This window comes from Lycorma delicatula, chromosome 1 (assembly GCF_047948215.1).
Source record: "Lycorma delicatula isolate Av1 chromosome 1, ASM4794821v1, whole genome shotgun sequence".
NCBI lineage: Eukaryota > Metazoa > Arthropoda > Insecta > Hemiptera > Fulgoridae > Lycorma > Lycorma delicatula.
Genome location: NC_134455.1, coordinates 392,752,935 through 392,776,932, shown reverse-complemented (window position 1 = coordinate 392,776,932; position 23,998 = coordinate 392,752,935).

Here is a 23,998-nt window from a genome sequence, read left to right as displayed (position 1 = left end):
TGCGGTACGCCACCGTGCACGGTGGCGTACCGCCACCGTGCACGGTGGTACTGGGTGGTACTTCGGTGGTCCAGGGTTGGAATTGCACGTCACCATCCTCCGTAGACACCAGCAGCTGCCGATCACGCAGATAGTTCGCGACCGTCGCTTGAAGATAGGAGCTGATATTCCTCCGGTCCATCTCCGCAGTGACGACTCGCCACGGAACACTGTTAAACGCGTTGCGGACATCTAGAAGGACCGGAAGAGGGATTCTCCTGGTTCGCCAGGTGTCCGCCGAGCAGGCCCGAATCCACGTCGTCACCTTCCGCAAGGCATCAAGTGTGGACTTACCACGGACGAACCCAAACTGATTGGGCGAGAGCCCGCCCGAGGCATCCAAATCACTTATTATCCTGTTTGCCAGCAAACCTTGATACAGCTTGCCAAGCGAAGGGAGCAGACAGATCGGACGATAGGCCCTAGCCAGCCCATCCACCGCAGGCTTCGGGATGAGCACCAGTCTCCCCTTCTTCCATTCACGGGAGAAGGCCGCAGTGCCTAAGGCCTTGTTTAGTGCCTCAATGACCAGCCACGGGTGCTCCCGGACCAGCGTCCTCAGCAGAAGCCCCGTCACTCCATCCAGACCCGGGCTCTTGTCGACGCTAATGCGGCCAGCCGCCCAGAGCAGCTCATTATGAGTGAACCGCCTCCTCTCCTCGCAGTGCAGCTCAGTGTGTTCCTCCGCTAAACACGGGAACAGGGCCACAATCGCCTGCTGCGCCTGCGCCGCAGACGGAGTGGGCAGGGACCTACCGAACCTCTTCATAATAATCCGGTAGGCCCTCCCCCAAGGGTCGTCGTCCAGGTCCGCAACCAGCCTAGCAACGCCAGTCCGCAACGCCAGTTCCTCCGCTTGCACTCCAGCAGGGTGTCGTCTGCGGTGCCGTTGGAGAACGCGTCTCGCCCGTTGCGTGTAGGCTCTGAGGGCGGCGATGTCGTCCGACCACCAGTAGACCTTCCGTACCGTCCGCGGACCCCGCGGCCTCAACCGGTCACACTCCTCTTCAAGGACCCTGGAGAAATCCAGTGGGCTCCAGTCCCGTCTGGCCTCCATCCTGGCGGCCACCGCAGCTGAGAACTTAACGGCGTGCCATTCCTTCGGGCGCCATCCTCTCCCCGCCATAATCTGAGGTCGCCGACCAAGCTCAATATCGAACTTGATGGCTCTATGGTCCGAGGCCATCTCAGCCTCCATCACCTCCCATAGGCCCACCTGCCGCACCATCCTATCCGGAACCAGCGTGACATCCACCACAGAGCCCACGCCCCGGCCAATAAAGGTCGGCGAAGTCCGCGTGTTCACAACAGAGAAGCCCAGGGATCCGAGAAGGTCAGCAAGAGCATAGCCCCGCATTGTCGACCTCATCCCGGCCAACTCCACGCTCTCAGCATTCAGATCTCCGGTGATAATAACCGGGTGATCCTCCCGCGGAACGAGATCTTCTATGCGTTGCAGCAGCCCTTCAAACTCCCGAAAATCGCAATTGGCACCACACAGGTGCCAGCCAACCGCTATGCGCTCCTTCGCTATAATCCTGCTCGAGTCACGTTTTGGTAAACGAACCGTGGCATTCATGGTATGGCCGTAGGCCGGCCTGACAGACACAACTGTAACTGGTACATCCTGCCCCACTACCTTCCTGAGTGCCTCGCTAACCTCCTGCGGCGTCACGTCCAGGTCAAGACCCTTGACGTCAAGCATCATCGTACGGCTCTCCCAGCCTCTCTCACTCACCACTGCGTCCGTTACGGTCGCAGTGATGCGCTTCATCATATCGTCCTTCCTAGGGGATGAATCCTTGATGCGGATCTCCATGGCATCCGCATTCCCTTTCCGAACGGAAACGATGTCCTCTGCCAGGTCCGCCCCGAGTCCTCCCTTGACAGTCCTGAGGAGCTCCGCATAGCTGAGGCCCTCCTTCCTCACAGTCACCGTCTTGGCAGCCGGTCCTCTAGGGGTCTCCAACTTGCCGTGGCCCATTGCCACCAGGTGCAGAGGCCATGTGTCGCCGTCCCGATCCTCATTCCTGGCCCAGAATTCCAGGACTTTCCCCACCGCATCACCAACATCATCCTGGGAGGTTACCAGCGAGACAGCGGATCCCGCCGATCCCACAATCCTCCTCAATGCCCGTAACAGATTGCAGCACATCTCGCCATCATTTTCAACAACCACCGCAAAATTTGTCGATCGCTCCGCATCCGCCTCATCCGGGTAGAATACCTCCGTGTTACTGCAGTCCTTCAAGACCGTCCCACTGGGGATAGTAGCATCTGCCTTCAGCCTACCGCCGACCCTGGGAGCCGCCCGACATACCGCCTCATGTAGCGGACCGTGCATATAATGCCTCCTGGAGCCAATAAATACTATGGCGCCGTCCACAGCAGCCTGCGGGACTCCGGTCCGAAAAGTAACCCTCCGGTACAGCCCCTTGTCCCATCTCGACCCAATCACCCCTTGCAGCTCCCCTGAGTTTCCTGAAGAGAGCACCCGCTCCACCGCCTCAGAAGCAGCTCCAAGGGTCTGCGTGCTCTGGTCCACTCCCGTCGTACCCTCCGTCTTCATATTTCCTGACGACACCAACTGTATCGCCCTGTCGCGTATAACGAGGGCCAACCCCTTGACCACATTAGCCGACAGACCACCAGCGTCGCAGAGCGAAACAAGGTCCTCGACCGCCTCAAGCAGGAAGCCGCCGTAGCCTGCAGATGGTTCGGGGCCCTCCCCAGCCTGTTCCATCGGCCCTCTGCGTTTCTTCACCGGGGGCCGTTTACCGGGTTGGGGTTTTCCCTCAACTTCAGGGACCTCATCACCTCGCGACCGGTCCAGCTCCGGCTCCGGAGACGACACAGTGGGTCGCTTGTTTGAGGACTCCCTGCACTCCATCACTTGTTCCCCGTTCTCTTCGAAGTCCTTAGCCTTGATCTTGTCCCCTTGTACCTCCCAGGAACCCTGCCGCATGTCGTTCAGCATTCTAAGAACCTCCGACTCTTCCGCCGTACCTTCCTTGGCATCGCGTTTTCTCGCCTCTCTCGCGGATCCCTTCTTTCCAGCTCGCCTTCCTTTCTCATCCACAGGGTCTCCTCCGCTCACTTGTGCCCCAATTGAGGCCGTCACATGCCCAGCCATCTCTGCTTTGGTTTTCCGCATTTTTCTTCCGCAAAAATGGAGGGGGGGTGAAAAGAATGGCAGGAAAGTGTTTCAGGGGGGGCGCAGAAACTTTTCTATGGCGAGGGGTAAACCAAAAAAAATTTTCATGGGGGGGGGGTGGAAGTTGCTCCTCGCAAAACTTAGGGGGGGGGTTTAGTGGGTAGGGGGGTGAGGGTGTTAGTTGGCCTAGGGCCAAGAGGGTTCGGGGCTAGATGGCCCCTCACAGAAAATATAGGGAACGGAAGGCCCCCTATATAAGACTCAGAAAAATTTTCAGTCAGTAAAAGTTGAAAATTTTTCTAACACCTTAAAAACTATTTCAAAAAAACCCGCCAGCAACTCACGCAGTACAAAGAGTATAAAATACTAACTAAGAAAGTCTATCTCAACAGAAATATTCCAAAAGCCACGGACTAGTGTAAAATCTAGTGTATTACGGAATACACCAGATTTTAGCATTAATGGCGTCCGTGGTAACACTGTCTATACACTATGCTAGCAAACAAAAAACACTTATAATTAACTAAATATAGTATATTTCCCCCAAAAAATACTAACAATCACTACATACAATGGTCCTGGATACTACAACACTATAGAATTAAATCCAAGTCCTCAAAATACACTAATAACTAAGATATTTGTAAAGTAGGTCAACACCTTTGTTTGGCCTACGTGTGTGTCACTTCAAAAGTTTGATTATTAATAACTTTTGATCAAACGCACCAAAAACAACACCCGATACCTCTAAATGTTCACATCGTTGTGTAGAATCACACTGTCACCAAGAAAACACTTAAAAACACCACGAAACCACCATTTAAGTAATACTTAGTACGAGCTCAAAATGGCGACGTCAGTAGTACATCAATGCTGCTCTGAGCCTAGGTTTCTCCAATCTGGAAACATATATCTAAACTTGGCAATTAACTTCTCAAACGTATGGAATGCCTGCGTAATCGTGGATCTCAGTTTTCCTCTCGAACCACGGGGTTTGGGTTATGATCCGTAGTATTTTATTCTAGAACTGTTGAACGATCTTCACATTTTTGTTACCGGTTCTGCCCCAGATTTCAGTTTCGTAAGTCCTTTTAAACAGTTTTAAAAGTCCTTAACGTAAGTACAAGGCTTCAAGAAAGCCTTGTAAAGAAGAATTTGTTGGATAAAGAAAGTTATGATTCCTTACACAATATCTAGTATATCTTTTTAAACTTAATGTCAAATAACTTCTTTTCTCCCTTTCATGAACTCTGCAAGTTAAACGGCGATCAAGGTAAAAGCCCATATTGGCATGAGGTATTCTGAGAAATTTTTGCTTCTCATCGTGAACGCTACGCGGCTGGACTTTATCGGATTTACCTATGTCAAAAAGGCCGCCGAACAGTACTTACAATACTAATTTCTATCCTAGACACATGACGATGATACTTTTGTGGGCTAGTTCCACTGTTGACCACCTCTAAAGCCCACTTGATGGTCACGTGTGTCACTCCTTCACTTTATAATACTAACCATAATCTGCGCAGGAACAGTTTCTGAAACATTTTAGATAAAATAGGTAGTAGGTTTATAGGCCTCTACGAAGATACTTCCTGCAAAGGTTAGCCGGGTTTCAAGATCTGAGATATTTTCCATTCCGATGGGTAGTGAGTTGTCCTAAGGATCGCGTTAAATAGTTCCTCTATCTAATAAATAAATCTAGACGGTAGTAAAGATATCATTTTATGCGTAAGGCAGTTAAACCCTGGAGCCTTCCGTAATTTCTCATTCTCTTAAAATAATTGTGTTATCTCCACCTTCGAGAAGGGCCTCAAAGAAAGACGTAAAGGAATCGGGATATCTAAAAAGTCATTAATTTTCTAATGATTCACCGGAATGAAATTCTTATATTTTTAATCATAATTTAGTAATGAAATACGAGGTAGAAAATTTAAATATTTAGAAAATTTGAGAGTTAAATATTTGGAATAAAGCGTTTTTCGAAATCTTTACAAGAATTTGAAAAGAGGATAATATGACGAAGGCAGCTGTGATTCATATAGGAGTGTGACAAGAATGATGCTGTGAAAAATTATCGAATTATTGTATTCTACACTTATTGTATTGTATTCTAGACTCATTGTATTGTTCACTCTTTGGGTGAAACATAATAAAACAAATTTTTTTAACCACTTATTATGTAAAATATGTGTTTAGTATTTTAGCGATAGTTTACAGATTGTTCATTTTAAAACTTAAAAACTGAGGTTGTTTTGAAATTTCTCTTTCAGATATATATGCTGATCAGCCAGTTAAATAATAAACCTTTTATAATTATTGGGAGTTTTGACCTTGTCGTAAACAGCGGACTCATCATTAAGGTAACATTGAAAAGTAATCTTATTTATTTTCAGCTCTGCAACAGTAATACACCGTCATTTTTAATTTTTATAATGTATTCAAGGTATCATTGCAACGATTGTAGTTCATATGACGTAAGAAAATTCACTCGTTCTAATAACATTCTTTTATTATTTCATTTTTTAATATCTAAACGACATCAAGGTATACGTGTTTATGCTGCAGAAATCCATAACTTAGCGATAATGAAATAAATATTACAGTCATCTATTTAGAAGATATAATTTTTTATTAACTAATCTTCTGTTGAAGTCACTTGAAAAAAAATAAAACAAGACGACTTGAGATACTGCCTCTTCAAAATAAAGAATGGTAATAATCATTCATTAACGTTAAATTAGTGTTGACGTATATTTTCTAGTGTTCCTGTTAAAATTAGATTTTTGGTTTTGCATTCGATTTAATGAATCGAGCACAAAACCGGTATTAATTGAAAATAAATGTAAAAAAAAAATTCTTTTTTTCGTAAGAAAAGTACGTTTAAGATTCATTTCTTCTGAGGACTTCTGACTACTTCAATTAGAAAAAAATGTTCATTATCTGATGAAATAAAATTTTTAAACGGCGATACCTTCAAGAACAAGTTAATCCTTAAATCTAAAACGACTAACAAGGTACATCACAGTTTGTTTCAAGCCCCTTAGTAATTAACAACTAAAAATACTGGCGTATCAGTTCGTCTTTTTTCACAGTAACTGAAGTCCTTTAGCTCCAAATTAATAAGAACAGAAAGTCTGGATATTGCAACCGTAGTTTAAAAACCGAATATTTTTTCTATATAACTTAAGAAAACTTATTCAAAAATTTACGTCGACCCTTGTCAGTTCCAAGCCATCAGCCGCAATTCATTTAATGGAAGTAGTTTAATTCTGTTGGTCTATATATAAAGATGTTACATAAACTAGAAATTACCCATTAGGTTTATTATTTTTTTAACCGATTACAATCAGGTTTACGAGTTATAAAATTAATTGAACTTCCAGGACAGCAGAATATTTTGAAGATTATCATGAATAATGTAATTAACATAATAACATAAAAGAATATCCAAAAAAAAAAAAGAAAAGAATTCTAGAATCGTTTTTTCTGTTAGTATATGCAGTTTCATTTCATTGTAATTGTTTTACAAGGAAACTTTTTGAAATACTCCATATACAGATATTATTTAATTTTTAATTAAAATCATGCGTAAAACGCCCTAGACGAATTAAAACAGTATTTATCGTAATACAAATCGTTTTACTCATTTTCATCGCTTAGTTTCAGTATTGTTAGAACACTGTTCTTAGCCAATTTTTCTAGTAACATACTCCATTCACTTTAAAAATAAAAGCCTGATGAGTCAAAAAATAGGATGTAGATTTTTTTATATGTTTTAGTTTGTTTATAAAATTTCTATTATAAGCTGTAATTATGTTCGATGACTTATTTGGAAGATTTTGTGTAAAATGAAAACTTCTTATGATGAATGACACGAAGAATAATTATTTATAAGCCATTTGTTATTTCATTCATTTTTTGTACTTCAAAAGTTATCTTCTGCGTTAGCCTTCCTCTGATAGCCGACCTTTTTTTTTTTTATATTTTAGAGTATTTGTGAATAATCTACGGCGTACGGCTTATTACGGCTATTTAAAAATCTTTTTTTCACGCGTTCTTTAAAGTGTAGATTTGTAATATTTTTTCCTTTGTTCCCGTACTCGCTTATTTTTTTACATTTTGTGTTCGCTTATTTTATTGGTTCACAGCGATCTTATGGCTGTGAACAAATAAAATAAGCGTACACAGATCCTTTACCGCTTCAAAATTATCAAATGAATTTCTAAACGTTTTGTATTCATCGGTTTAAAACAGTTTACAAAAGAACTAATACAGGCTCTATGTACGGCAAGGCCTTCCGAACACTTAACAACGAAAACGGTTCAAGTATTTTGGTGAACTGGCTGGGAAAACGTCGACCATCCCCACTCACACCGGCAATCACTTGTTCTAATTTACACCTTTTGATTATTACCTTATCCTTCATTTACAACATTAGCTTCTACGAGAAACGCTTGAAACATAATAATGAACTTTATACGAAATAATTAGTTTAAATCGTAGACTTACTGAAAAAAATTTACCAGTTCGGAAAATAAGTTATATTATAACGGTATGATATAATTTTTGCAGTTAAAAAACCAATACGTGAAAGACAAATTAATATAAATATTTTAGTTTATTTTAACGTAAATGTTTTTCTGTCACGTCTTTGTTTAAAATGTTAAAAAGCTGACCGATTTACTTGATGGGTTTCGTCGAATATTTCTTGCTTTCTACATCGGTAGTATCCTTACTAATGTGTTCCTTAAGACGCTAATCCTATTTACTGTTAGAAATTACTATATAATTATTTTATTACTGCTCTATGATAATCTGTTATTGTAAGGTGAAAAATAATTTTTTTCTAGAGCGAGATCAAAAAACTCTTCTTTCATGTAATACCTGTTTACGTCTTTTTTATTAGAAAAACGTTTAAAAAATTTTAAAAAAGGTAATATTTTCAAAACAAAGTATTTACCTTATAATTCAAAAAATTACCCGAAAAATCTCCTTTTTTGGATTGTAGAAATTTTAATGTTTTTAACATATAAAGTTGGATTTTGAAGATCGTTTACTATATATATCCGTACACTTTACAAATTTCAGTAATATTTTTTTATTACATCTAACTAACTGCTGCTTTGTTTTAATCTATACACTATAATTATTTTTCGTTACAGCTGCTAAATGATGTATTAAACAACACTGCAATATTATTACAAATGAAAAATTGAAGTTAAAATACGTGAAAATATTCATGGAAAAAAAATTGCCACTGCAGGTCATCGCAATACTTTCTATCAATTTTCAGTGTAAAATTTGAATTTCAACAAATGTGAAAGTGTAAAATACATATTTTCAGTGATTGTGTAATTAGATATTTTATAATATATATACGATGTGAGTTATTTGTGATTCAATCGTACTTTAATTTTTTATTACTGCAATATAAATGGAAGATCGTGAAAAACAGTGAATAAGAATCTTCTTCTCGATTCTTTTAGTAATTTTCCTGCTTCTTGAAATACTTCATACTTAAAATTTGATGTATTTATTTCGTACGAGTTCATAATAAATCTGGTAAAAAAAAACATTGAATATGAAAAATTGTGTTACCAAACTCAGAAGAGATTGAAGATGAAATACTGTAATTATGTTGTCGTAAAATATTAAGACGATACCTTCTCGTTTCCAACTAAGACGATGAAATGCGAAGCAGTCAAATTATTTATTAATGAGTTTTTGAAACAGATAGAGACATGTAACATTGAAATTTATAAAAAAAATATTTAATTCAGCAATATGCAGCGTATTACTTACTCCAAGTTTTTTATTCTTTTAAATTTATAACACGTAAAATATTTGCACACAAGTAATCGTTATCAGAAAAGAAAAGGTAACTTCATACCCTGATGAGACTTACCCTATGAGAATAGGATTACAATATTTTATGTTTAATTTCTTCTGAGTTTAGTAAAACGTTTTTACATATTTAATGTTTTATTGGAATTCCTAATAACAATTTCGAATAAATATATCAAAATTATAAATTAAACGATTTTTTTGTTGTTAGACACTTATCTCAGATATCTGTCTAAATAAGTATAAACTATTTATAAATTCGTATTATTATATTAAATGTTGTAAGATATTATAGAGTTATATCTACACTGTCATAAAATATCTTACTGTTACAGAAACGATTTGAAATTATTAATAAAAACATTAATGATTATTTAACTAACTTAGTAATGTACTATGTATTTTTCTCTATTTATCTTTAGCAATATTCTATGTTGGAGTATATACTATTTAAAAAAAATTAAGTTAAGTTCTATTGATTAACAATAAGAAAAGTATTATATAATATTCACGAATAAAAATATCGGTTATACTGGTTAGAGTAGAGAAAGTTGTGCTTTTCATTCGTAACTTAACAGTGCCAGTTCCGTTGGTAGTATTACTATCACTGATCCTAATCATACATCAGCACTTCATAATTCAAACATTTTTATGTGTCTTATCAGATGAGAAATAAAAAACGTGTCGTTTTGGATGACCAGGTAATCAATATTCATTCGTACTATTTTGTTTTGCAGAATTTAATTTAATCACAAAACGTAGTAAATATTATTTTAGTTTATTATGTCCATGTTTATTTTGTTTAAATTCTATATTATTAATCTGAACAAGTTAAGAAAGTCATGACGAGTTTTTAGAGTGCAAAACAATTCTACTATGGCCTCTTAGTGACTTTGGTTGTTTGATAAAAATAATTAGTGTCGTGTGTTAAGAAATAAATAAAAAACTATATCGCTTACCGTGCGTTTATATTTCTTTCTCTGATACTTTTTTAGAAAACAAAATATAGAAGCCGACTTCTATTAAGTTATTTCTATTAATTTTTTCGTTCTTCAAACCGCGATATTTTGGGCTCTTTTTAAGAGAAATAACGTTTTATATTTTAGTTTCTTCGCTTAATGAATGACCTAACGAAATAAATAGATCTACAAATTCATTAACTCAAAATAAAATGATCAAAATTTCCTTTCGTAATTACAAATGTAATCGTAAATTTTTTAACATATTTAAAGTTAAAAATGAAGATAAGTAAATTTAAATTTTCACTTGCGTAAAATAACTCGCAACTAAAAACGGTCACAAATGTCAAAATTAACTTCTCAAAAGAATTTATTTTATATTGTTTTTATTTACAAATCTAAGTTAATGTATTTTCAGACAAAAAAAAATAAATTTTTAATTTTGTAATTCTGCTCCGATAACAGGATACTCGCACATTCTACTGGTCCTTTTAAGCTTAACTTTATATTAAAAACATATCTCGTTTATTTCACATGTAGAATATTACGCATACCTCACTGGCCTTCCTTGAACAAATTTTTTATCGTCTTATTTTTGTACTTATGTATCTGTTTATTAACACGTCATAATGCAACATTGACGACATTGTTAAACAATTTTTCACTATTTTCAACAAGCCAAGAAGCAAACAGAGAAGTAAGTATACTTTACTATTATTTTTATATTTTTTAAATTTATTTTCCGTATTTATTCGTAATTGCTGTTCTCGTGAATAGGATAGGATAGAGGAAATATAACAGGAATTAAATCTAATATTTCGGTTTGTAATTTACATTAAAAAGCAAAACCGTTTTTTTTTTATTTTGAATATTAGTAGATGCGATCCGTCGAGTGAACCTTCTGGAGTCGCACTATCGGATACTTTTATTCGGTGAAGTTTGATATTATATTTTGGGAGAATAATAACTGAAATCAAATATTTTGAAAACAAAAAACATGCGGTAATAATTTTAAAGGAGAACTTGAAATTTCATCGTTTCATTAATTTTCGATTTAACGGAATTCACAGTTTCATTTTCCATAAACCTTAACCGCATTACAGTACCGAGAGTAGTAATTATCAACGGTGAAAAGAATATAGAAATAATTTCACCGCGTCACGTATGCAAGTACGAAAGTTAAAAAATATAAAAAGAGACGAACATATCCCAATTTATAATTTTGTGAAGTGAAGGAAAAAAATAATGAAAAATAACATTGTTTATGATACAATGCAATTATATAAAATACGTTGAGGTCGGTTGGTTATTTGCTATTTACCGTGGTATAACACTAGGTAGGGAAAACTTTCATACTCTTCTTGATCGATATTTACAGTTATGTAGAAAAATAGATTTCATTAGAAATAGAAAATAGAAGATACGTCATGATAACGTCGACGACAATAGAATTACTTTTTAATGGCCATCACACCCCCTTGCAGCCATCCATAAATATAAACTAATAACTGATACTAAGAAGTCGGCATGACCTAATTCGGAGGGAGTGCGTATAAATTATGTTGTAAAAAAAAGAAAATATGTGCACGTAAATAAAATTTACATCGAAAGCTTTATCGTTCGTTATGAAAATAATAATAAAATACAAATAAAAAATGAAATAATAAAGGTTTCTTATCGATAAATTTTACTAATTACACTCAGATAACGATTGGAGAAATCTTCGATAAAAATTGGTTTGATTTAATTTAATTGCCTTAACATTATTTCGGTTGTTTTTATATAAAAAATCAACATGAATTTTACTCGCATCTACTTTTTTACTTATAATTTATGTTGTATTTATAATCACATTAAATTGACGCATTCTGACAATACGATTATATTATTCGAGTTATTCGTCGTATAATATTATTTACGGATTCGAATAAAACATATTTTTAGACCGGGTTGGTCTAGTGGTTAACGCGTCTTCCCAAATCAGCTGATTTGGAAGTCGAGAGTTGCAGCGTTCAAGTCCTAGTAAAGCCAGATATTTTTACATGGATTTGAATACTAGATCGTGGATACCGGTGTTCTTTGGGGTTGGGTTCCAATTAACCACACATCTCAGGAACGGTCGAGCTGAGACTGTACAAGACTACACTTCATTTACACTCATACATATCATCCTCATTCATTCACTGAAGAATTATCTAAACGGTAGTTACCGGAGGCTAAACAGGAACAAAGAAAAAAAGACTTCTTTTGATCTACCTTAAACTATTGCCGGACACTCGGGGAACTAAGAACAAAGAAATTTCACTGCGGTTTAGAATATGAAGATCCTTGACAAAACGATCTATTCTCAAAAATGAAAAACGACGTTTCTGAACTTCGTTTATCCCTCTTTTATTACAATTCCTTGAGACACTGTATTCTATCACGTGACCAAGACATTGTCTCGTTCAGATGAAGGATTGATGAAGCGTCTTCAAATAAGCGACTAAACAGTAACAGCACTCCAAGCTTTCTTCTGGCTTCTTAACAGAGAGCAAAATTACAGTCTTTGTTCAGGGTCGTTGTCCGAAGATGAATGAATTCTACTGTAATATTACAGGCAGTAGCCTATAATTGCGGCATACAATTTTATTTTGGTCTTTTTTCTCTTTTTTGCAGAACGTAATGATTGTTCTACGTTTTAGTTTATCGAATGCGTAACTTAAAAAACTTACAAATAAAAAATTAATTGTATTGACGTAATCGTAATTTTTACCTTAATTTCAATGAAATTCTGACCGTTGTTTTCACTAGCGTATTATTATATTATAATTTATTTTTAATAATAATTTTTTTTCTGGATTTATCTGAAGAAAAACATTCGCTCATTTTTAAAACAAATATCCTAAATCAATTAATATGTTTTTCAAAAAATAAATAAATCAAACTAAAATTATTAAAAGTAATTTTTTCTTCGGTCAGAGATAATAAAAAAAAATTAGTTTTTTTATTTATCAATTATATTCTGTAGCCGATCCATTTTATACATATTATTTATGTTTTCACATGTGATATTAAATAACTCTCTCAGAAAAATACTCTCAGAAAAGAAGTACTCTCAGAAAAAGAAATAGAATAATATTATGTAAAGTTTAAAATTATATAAGTTGATTATCAAAGCTGTCACAAATAAATAATCCAAAATGTGGTTCAAAAATTATGAAAAAAATCTGAAGCAATTTTTTTTTTTACAAAAAACAATCGCGCAAAAACTAGTTCCTAAAAACACAAAACCTGTCAAGCATAAATAAGTTGATTTTTGAGTGCGCAGTGGTCTATATTGTTGAATGAAATACCAACTCGTATAAAAAAAAACCAATCAATACAGAATCATCAACTACGAGTATTTTTGAGTAGGTTCTAGTAAGGATTAAATTGAATTTTAATTTTAACGGGAATATTTTTAAAAATTCCTTTGCAATTATTTACGATAAAGAATATTTTAAACATGTGCTTTGTGATTGTGTGGGGTGTAATTTATAAGGATAGCAAGATAATCTATTTTCGGTAATTTGAATCCAGACAGATGTTTTGTATATTGCGTATTGTATCAATACAATTGATCCTATGTTACAAATTTTAATATGTATTGAATATTTTATGGAATGCTAGACGGATTGAATTGCAAGTGTGATGATTTTTATATATTATTTTTATACTCATTTTAAATAATAAGTTTTAAGTATTAAATAAAATAACTGTGAACAACATTTAATTTTTATTATTCTATTTTGAAATTGAAAATATTTAAATACAATTTAATTTACTCAAAAGAGTTTCTGTTCTATTTACATTTTTTTTCTGTGCATTTATGTAGTAAATATGTTTATTTATGTTTCCATCCTGTGATATCTACGAAATGTATTCATCTCTTTGCTTTTCTTTTATATTTTCCTCTATTGTCAAATTAGCTAAACCTGGGTGTCTTATTATACGGCTTTCCAACTTAGTTCATCTTTACCAAGATTCTGTTACAAAATGCTCTTTTCTTATATTCATGTTAAGAAGTCGCTTCAAATTTTATCAGTCCACATTATTTTCAACATTCTCTTGCAATACCACATTTTTATTTTTTCTTCCCCTTTTTCTTGTTCATTTTTCATTTATGAGGTATTAAACCCCATCTAAATATCTTCAATAACTTTTTTCTAATTCTTATATACATATTTAATATTAGCAGATTTTTTTTACATGAAATTTCTCCTTTTCGTGATTATAATACATATGATTTTCTTATCAAGTTCTAAACAAACAGCCTAGCTATAAAAATTTCCATCTATTATTATTCTATGGATATTCTTGCCCACTTCTGTTTTCATTGTGAAATACATAAGCCTTTCCTTTTTTTTATAGGCACTATTTGGGCTCATACTCTATAGTAATGTGGGACTCTCCCTCATGGGCCTGCCCACTAAAACCTCTCCTCTACAACATGGGGTACTGGGCCCACCATATCTCAGCACCCGTGTGACTTGTCTCCATCCGCACTTCCATTACTGGCCACACACCTCGAATTTGTTGGAATTCTGAGTTTTTTTTTTAATTTTTAAACTTCAACCTCTTGGGACCAAGAACATGCCTTAAGGGAGAGTCAAAGGTATTAATTCAACCTTGGTCATCTTCCGCCAACTTGGTGCAGATGATCGTAACCGGCATCATGGACACCGCATGCCATTATCGTTCGGTCTGAAGCACAGTCCCATTCATGTTTTCTGGGGAAAGCATATGCCAAATTCTCCCCTGCATGCTTACCTATGCTGCAGGAACTGATCGCACATGAACGAACACCGTGTGTTCTACGGTGTCTTCCCCACTGCAGTAATCGCAATCCAAAGAAGGACTTAATGTCTGTGCATACAAGTTTCAAGGCGCAAGTGTGCCTTGAAACATATATTTTACTTTTTCACTAAACCATTTTCTGACTACAGTTTTTAACTTTTATAATAGTAATTACATAAAACAGTTGTGGCCCGATTACTATGTCCTAGCTTTTTATATTAAAAAAATTTCTTTACGACTTTGACCCTTGAGTATCCGTCCTTCTATTGCAATTTTAATCTATTTAGTGTTGAAAGATATTAGTTTTTTATAATATTTACTAACCAGTAAAAAGTAAAAGCGGTTTGGAGTAAATAATTTAAGTATTGGTGGATTATCTGATAATATAACTAAATATGTACTTGTCAGTGCATTTAATTGGTATATAAGGTATAATCATTGAAAAAAGTGAAAATCTGTGTTTGGAAATCAGATTAGAATTTGCAAAACATTTTAGAAATAAATTAAAAAATTACATTATCATTTGTACATTTCCAATCGTAATATATTATTTATATTTTTTCTCTTTCATGTTAAAACACGTAGTCTTAATTTTAATCCTAATTTTATTAACATTAAAATCGAAAGAAAGGTCATCAACCGAGCGCCTCATGACTCTGCAAGCCACCCCATCCAATACGGAGACATCCGTCGACCAATAATTTGTCTGCCGCCATACTGTGACCATCCTTCATAACTCGGGAATACGACCGACAGACAATGGATGCCACTTCTTGGTCCCCGGCCGCCGTTAAATTAAAAAAATATACAATGTTAAAAATTAAAACTATTTACAACAATTTCTGTTTCATAGCAACCATTCAAAAAGTACTATTAAAAAATAAACATTCATATTCATTATACAATTTTGAAAGTAGAAGACATGAGGGCATAATTTGGAGAAATATTGAAAATAAACACAATTAGTTAACAGTGGATAGAGATATATAATTATTTTATATTTTGGATACTGGACATAATGTAAGGTAAATTTGAAAATATAGTTGTCTTTATAAATTTACAAAAGAATTTTATCTTTGACATTATTGTCTTTATATTTTTATTTAAATTTATTAAATATAATATTTATATATATATATATATTAAAATTTTAATACAATTCCCATAATTTTAGTTTATAAAGTTTTCTTTAAATATTTTAAGTTGTTTTTCAGATAATATTTTCATGTTAAATAGACTTTTTTAATACTTTTATTTACAGTCGCATCAACAATTAACAGTCAGCACTTATCAGTATAACTGTTCCAGTAAATGTGTAGTCTTGAACAACCACAGACCGACCGTTCCTGAGGTGTGTGGTTAATTGAAACCCTACAGTCAAAGTACAGTGATATCTGGTGTTAAAATTAAAAATTTTAAATATTATATATATATATATATATTATTATTATTATTTTAAATACAGATATTCTTTATATAACAAAATGAGTACAAGACCTTCCAACCAACCAAGTTCAAGACTTTGTTGTAAGTAATGTTAGATGTGCATTCTAACGGAGTGAGTCCATGACTAAAGAAAAATTACATAAAAAACAAAGGCTTCAACGAAATATTTCTTTGAATAAATGCTATTCCAGGAATAGATACCAGTAATAATGCTTACATACACTAACTACTAATTCTAACATCTCCTTCCCCAAATGAAACTTCCGGGGGCTGGTGATTAGCTGGCTTAGATTGTCTTTGTTTAAATATTTTACCATACATTACATACAATAATAATTACTAAAATTAAATACGATAATAAAATTCAGAGAGATATTCGATTGTAACAATCGTTTGTTTTCTAACAGATGACAAATTATTCAAATTTCTTTTATCTAAAGCTAATGTTTTTATGTTTTGTTTGTTTTTTTTTTTATTTTTCTTTCCGTAGCGGAGGAAAAAGCTCTGCCAGCCGCCGTCGGGCCCATACTGATGGCAGTGCGGGGCTCTCACCCGCTAAAAAATCTCCCCTTCTACCATGCAGGGGTCGGATCTAAGCCGTATGGTATGTACAGCCCAATGTTTTTATGATTACAGAAAATTCTGTGTTGAGCCTCATCAAAATTTAATTCATTATTATCCAAAAATTTTGGATGCTTGCAACTTTCACTTGCAACTGTAGAGGGTTATTTCTATATATAATTTTGCTATTAAGACTAATAAGGTGTATTCCTTGGAGAGTTTTTGTTATCGTTTCCTTATAATTTAAAATTTAATTTTTTCCTTTTTCTGCGGTATCGCCAAAAAAATATTGCATCTCTGGTATTTGTAATTATAATTAAAATTGTCATTAACTTCTAAAGAAACATTTACAATTAATTGTATTACTAGATTGAATAATAGGTTTTCACAATTTATTTCTTGATGCGATATTATTTCAAACGAACTTGAATATTTAGAGTACATTTTATCGCCACATTTACTATCTAAACCTAAAATTTTTTTATTTTTCCAATTTAGATTTTTGTCGTAAAAAATTTCTACTTTTGGTATTGTCATGTATTGTGATAGTCGGAATAGAAATCATTTTATACAAATTACAATCTAATTGTTCTACGATTGGCAACTAAAGAAAATACGCTACCACAGAATTAATCTTACAAGTAACTTTTACTAAACTTTCGAATTCTCTATTTTCTAATCTTGGTTCCAATGACAGTTGATTAACGTAATGTGGAAACCTTTTCTATTTTGTTAAATAACTCTCTAACATCGCTGTGCTGCAGCATTCTTAATTTAAAAAATGTCATAGAATTCTCAATATCTTGAACTAAACTTAAAATAATATTATACAAAATATCTATCTCGTTAAAGAAATCTCTTAATTTTCCTAATTTAAAAAAAAAAAATCTTTATTATTTTTATTCATTATTAACAACTTACTGCGTAATTTCTTAAAATTATCTTCATTTATATTAACCGTTTTATGAAACCCGTTTATAATATTTGTACTAACAGAGTACTGTTCATTAATTTGATTTACAATACCTTCTTGTTTATATTTTATTTTGTTCTAACAATTTCTCCTATTTCTCTCCATCATGTTCATCCAAATGACTAGTAAAGAATTTAACACCTGACCCGAGTCCCTTAATAATTTCTTTTAGTTTTTACTTTGTTACTTAACAAGACTATTTCTTCTATTTTTTCATTTATTAATATATTCGTTTGGTTAATAAATTTAAAATAATTAAATCTGTAGAATTATGACTATTATCAGTCAAAAAGTCTTCATTTTTACTTAGATTATACGATCGTATAATTATGATTATTAAAACGATTCGAATAAATACTTTATCTAAACTATAATAATGAATAAATGTACGGTAAGAGGCTTGCAATTTGTTAGAACCTAATTCTATCGGGACTATTTCCAAATTAATAGTTTTTTATTTTAGCTGCTCCAGGACGAATTCCTTTTAGGAACAGGAAGGATTGCAGAAATATTTAAATAAGTATTAGTTTCTGTAGTGGAGAAAGGTTTTTTCTTTTATATCTGTTTAATATTTCGAGGTAATTTAATTTTTCACAAATCTATTTTACTTTTTGAACGTCTTGCTTCTATTTCTGCTATTTTTCATTGTTTATTTACCGACTGACTTTTTATCGTATTTATTTTTTCTTTTACTTTGTTTGTGGAGAGTCTTAATATAAACATCTGGTGGTATTTCCAGTAAATCTTCTTTATTATTTCTTGAATTTTTAATTTTGATTTTTCATTAGTTTCCTTTATATGTTCATAAACTTTTTTTACCTTTTTCTTTATTAACATAATCGTTTATTAAATACTACTACATATCTGCTTTTATAATGAATTTGGGTTAATATGCCTATAAGAAAATTAAAACGGTGTTAATTTTTGATAATAGAATGAATTAATTTTTGATAATATGTACCTGATAACTTAAGTCTTCTTTTTAAATTGTGGTTGGTTATTAAAAAGTCTTAGTTTTTCCTACATAATCATTTATTTCTTATAATTCTTCGTTCCAGATATCAAAAATTTATTTGTACATCTTATTAATTGCAATATTGAAAATTAAAATATTCGGTGAAAACCGGTGCAGATCTTTCGTAAAAATCGTTTTCAAATACAAACTATATTTTATACAGGATTAGGAACTAAATATTTTTCTATAAAATTAATTTCGCCACAAAATTTATTTTTGGTTATTTCCACTGTTAATCTAGTTTTATTATCATCAAACGATTTTCGTATTTTAATTTTACTATGGTTATTTTGTATCAATTTTAATGTTAGTTGATTATTTCCAAAATTGAGTAATTCATCAATTAATTATTGGTATTTTCACACACGTCTTACCTTCGTAATTTGAACGCATTGTCTGGTCAGTATCTTCCTTTACTTGACGTTATTCTTCTGACTATCTTCAATCGGTTAAATTTCTCCGTGATTTTCGCCGTCATCTACATTTACAATCATCGACTGGTCTACTCACAGTTCTGGAAAATATAAACTATCAGTTCATTAATATTTTTGTCTTTTGCATCTGTATCTACTAGCACGGTTTCAACATTTTTATTTGTTTTTTTTTTCATTTATATTTAATTGTATTATTAATAAATACGCATTTTGATTTTTATTTCCTTTTTTGTAAACTATTTTGTGGTCAAATTCTTCTAATTTTAATCGTAACTTTAAAAGTTTGGAGTTTGGTTCCTTAATAGAAAATAGCCATTGATATTTATGATGGGTGAATACTTAATCTTTTCTTCCGTAAAGAAACGGAGGAAAATATTTCGTCGCTTTAACTACGGTAATTCCTTTTCTATTGTGGAATAATATATTTCAGTATCGCTGAGGGTCCGACTTGCATATGCGATGGATAGCTATGTGCCGTCATTATGGCTTAATTAGTTCCGATAGCAAAATTGCTGGCATCTATGGTGAGTTTAATAAAATACATTGGAGTATCGGCTCATTTAACAAAATATTTTTACACATTTCAAAACATTTACATAATTTGCGTTCTCAATATATATTTCGCCTTCGTTTTTAAACATTTAGTATGTGATTTTGTTATAGTAATCGTCTATAAATTTATTTTTTTCGTTCCGCGACTAATCTTACTCCTTTTATTATTAGCATAATATTTATAATTTTTATTTATTATTGGTACACAATTGTGGTTACTTAACGGTTCTGCTAAAATAGGTTTAATATATATTAATTTTTTGTTTACTAACGTGGAAATTTTTATTGTACAGTAGGCTACGTGGTTCTTGATCGTAATTATACGTTGTGGTATTTCAAGTCCATTGATATTTCTATAAGACAATACGACTTCACGGTTTTTTACGTTTCCTATGAAACCTAATATTTCGCTTCGTGCGTACCTGCACTATGGAAAATATTTTTTTTAACAGATGTGCTTTGTTTGCATTTCTTCAATTGTATTAAAATAATATATAGGCACAAGTATACTTCTACAAGTTAATTTATTATTTGCAAAATCTAAACCGATTTTCATTTCCTTCAAATCATAGTCCTAATAGCAAATAAAGATTTTTATGAAAATCAAACAAAAATAATATTTATTAATTACTTATTTATAAAGTTATTTTTATAATAATTATAATTCTACATTATTGGTTAATTCTTAATAATGATATTAGAGTAAAAAATGCTTCTTTCGACACACCATGGCCGCGGTTACTTCGAAAAGGTCTTTACGTAGACACTCTGCAGCCAATAAATTTCTTACAAAAGATCTGATACTTCCAGTATCGATTAATATCCTATATTTACTTCGTGCATCGATGTTATGACAGTATTAATTTCCGAATGTAAATTCATAATTGACAAACGGTTCCCGAGTTCATTTACTCTAAAAAATGATCGGTTTCAAATTCAACTGTTTTATTATTTTTTAAACTAATTTTATTTTATATATTGAGATTATCTATTTCTCGTGAAAGGTAAGCATATTGTTCCGCTGTGTGATGCAAATTCGTCGTTCGTGCCTTACTAATATTATTTCCTGGCATTTGATATAATTTTTGGGTATTGAATTTTTCGAAAGGTAATTTGATTTGAATAAAATGTTGCAGGATTCGGTATCGGTTAAATCTAAAATTATTTTGGTTTTTGATTGGAGTACGTTTTCTTACAAATTAATTGTTATTATTGCTATTAGAATTACATTTACTTATTTTAAATTAAAAATCATTCGCTAACATGCTTAAAGCATCTTCAAGTGAATTGCGATTTTTAATACGTATAAAGTGAACCTACCGGTTCTGAAAATCTCTTAATAAAGACTCTTAAAGCTAACTTTCTTTACATATTCCCATAAAACATTTGCATTAGAGGTCCTCTGTTTGAAAATTTAATCATTTTTAGATATTTTCATAAAAATTAAAAGGTGTTTTGTTCGTTTTATTTTAATTTTGCCATTTCTAAAATTAATCTGAACAATCACGTTTACCTAAATAACCATTCAATATCACTTGTCTCTAACATCAGCCCGTTTGTAACTATTTCAAGTAATTCTAAAACAGGCGATTTTATTTTGGATAAATTGTTAAAAACAAATGTTCATTCTGAAAATCTGGGTTACTTTTTACATAAAATCTTGTTACAGTTGTAGCAAAATAGTAATACATCGATTTAATAAAGTCGGATCACCTTAGAATTCAGGGATCACGTCAAAATATTGGCTTTTTTGCGATTCGAAGGGGGAATTTGTGAAACTCCCGCCACTTTTGCATTCCATTCCATTGAAGACCTCCTACCGACTGCGTCAGTTAAGTTGTTTCTTAGCGATGAATATAAAAAAAAAAAAAAATTATTTTATTATACATGTAAAATAATTTCACATACAGATATTCCTTCTATATTATATTGGATATACTTTCCAAATACAAGACTAGAGTTTTGTATTTGGAAGGTATATCTATGTATGAACTATGTTAGGTGTACAAGATAACGGAGTACGTTTTAAACAACTGAATAAAATAATGTACTTCAGCATATTATTTCTTAGAATTACTACTAATCCAGGAATACACCAGTAATAATGCTTGCATTTGCTAAACAATATATTCTAATGTACATTTGAGTGTGTGTTTTATGTGCTAAAAATATATTTTATGCATAATTGTATGCTTTAAAATTAATGTGAAAATTATTCACATTAGCGGTTAGTTGTTTTTCACAAACATTTGACTACGTTAAATTATTATTGAGAATCAAGTTATGCAGTATTTTTGTGTTTGTTGCACTATAAACTGTACCTACATTTCTCCAATTGAAACTGAATTTAAAAAAATGAAATTCTATTTGGAGTTCTTTGTTTTGAAAAATTACCGTGTCTCTCCACTCATGCAGAATTCACCGATATGATTTTTGCGATGGAGATACTGCAGCTGCGGTGGAAGAATACTAACGTAGGAATCCTTTTTTCCCTACGTCCCTGGGCCGGACATCCACTCAAGTATACTCAGCCCAGGGACGTGTCCTTTTGACTCTAAGGTGGCCTCCCCGCCCACCAGTTTTACACCCAGCACGACAGGTCGGTCCGCCCGGTTCTGGATCTTTACTTTTTTTTTCTTGCCTGCCTCTAATTCCCCGCGGGAGAGACAAGGTCCGGCTATGTCGTCCCCCGACCCCCGCAAGGAACCGGGTCGCGGTCTTAATGCCTGCCTCAAACCGGTAGTGCCAGCCCCGGAAAGAACCGAAGCACTCCCGAGATCCGATACCCCAGCCGGGACTCGGTCTTTTCTTATTCCCAGTCCTATTCTCCCCAGGAGTTCCCATCCCTTCACCGGAACCCACCTACCTAAGCATGCAGGCCCTTCGGGGTGGGACTGTCCTACCCTCCCTGTCTACTATTTAGTATCCTAGACGTTGCTCATCAGCTTCCTTGATTCATTTTATAGACCATCAACTGATTACACCTCACAGTAATAAGCCAGGCCTCGGTTCGAATGCCACCGATTTAAATGCCTCGGTAGACATTTACATCGGTGATTCTTTAACTCAGCTTTTGCCTTCGCTGCAGACCCCATCCGGACATCTTGAATGTCCTACATCGTTGCGCTCTAATTTAGCTGAACGAGTTCGTGGAAGCACGAAGCCCGCGCCTAGTTCAACATTTTACAGAGCACAGTTACATTTTACAAATGTCACTTAGATTGAGGCAATAGTATTAGTAACATGCCACAAGCAATGTTACTCGCAACAACAGAATTTACTCCTAGCTTTCTTAATGAACTCATTTTTAGTTCAAAACCCAGATATTAGAATAGTTGGACTCCGGTCTGGTCTACAAGGGAGAGGCGGACAGACCGCCTACTCCCATTCAGCTCCATCGCAGAGTCCCACGAGACATTTACTTCACTTCATACTAACGAGATGTCGCAACATTAACAGCCGCATGGAATCCATGCCCGCGGTAGCGCAGTCGCCATCCTGCCGACATCCCCACTTCGTAGGGGAAGACACCCACCTTGTGACACATCCGGTCGACACCACCGCTCACCCTGTTCATAGGCCTGATGGGCTTTAGCGGGAGTGATCTTGCAGAAAGTGATGTTTGGTCGTTTAAGATGCCCTCGTCGAAATGATGCTACGCCACGGCTGAAAGGTCATACACACAACCGGTACCACAGATGTCGCTCCATCGACAGCAGTTTTTAAAGGAAATTCTATCAGCGGAGATGAAACGCCGCAGAAGGGAGTGGTGATCAGCGGGTTGTGTCAGTGAAGAGGAAACACCACAGAAGTTGAGATTAGCGGAGAGGAAACGTCGCAGAAGGGAGTGGTGATCAGCGGGTTCTGTCAGCGGAGACGAAACGTCGCGGAACAGGGTAGAGAGTCGTCGGTATGGAGACGTTACACATCCGACGGGCGCCAGGAGAGTTGATGGGTGGGGGCCTTCAGTAGAATTGAGGTCTTGAGTAGGGGAAGCGGCTCATCCAATGTGCGCTAGATGAGCGGTAGGGAGACGGGAATGCTGCCGAACGGGGGATAGAGGTTCGTTGGGATGAGGGATGTACAAATCCGTTGGGCGCCAGGTGGGCAGCTGGGTAGAAGGGCGTTGGGTGTTGTATCGGTCGGGGCGTTTTAGGTGGGATATCGGTTGGGGCGTGTTGGGTGGGGGAAGCGGCTCATCCA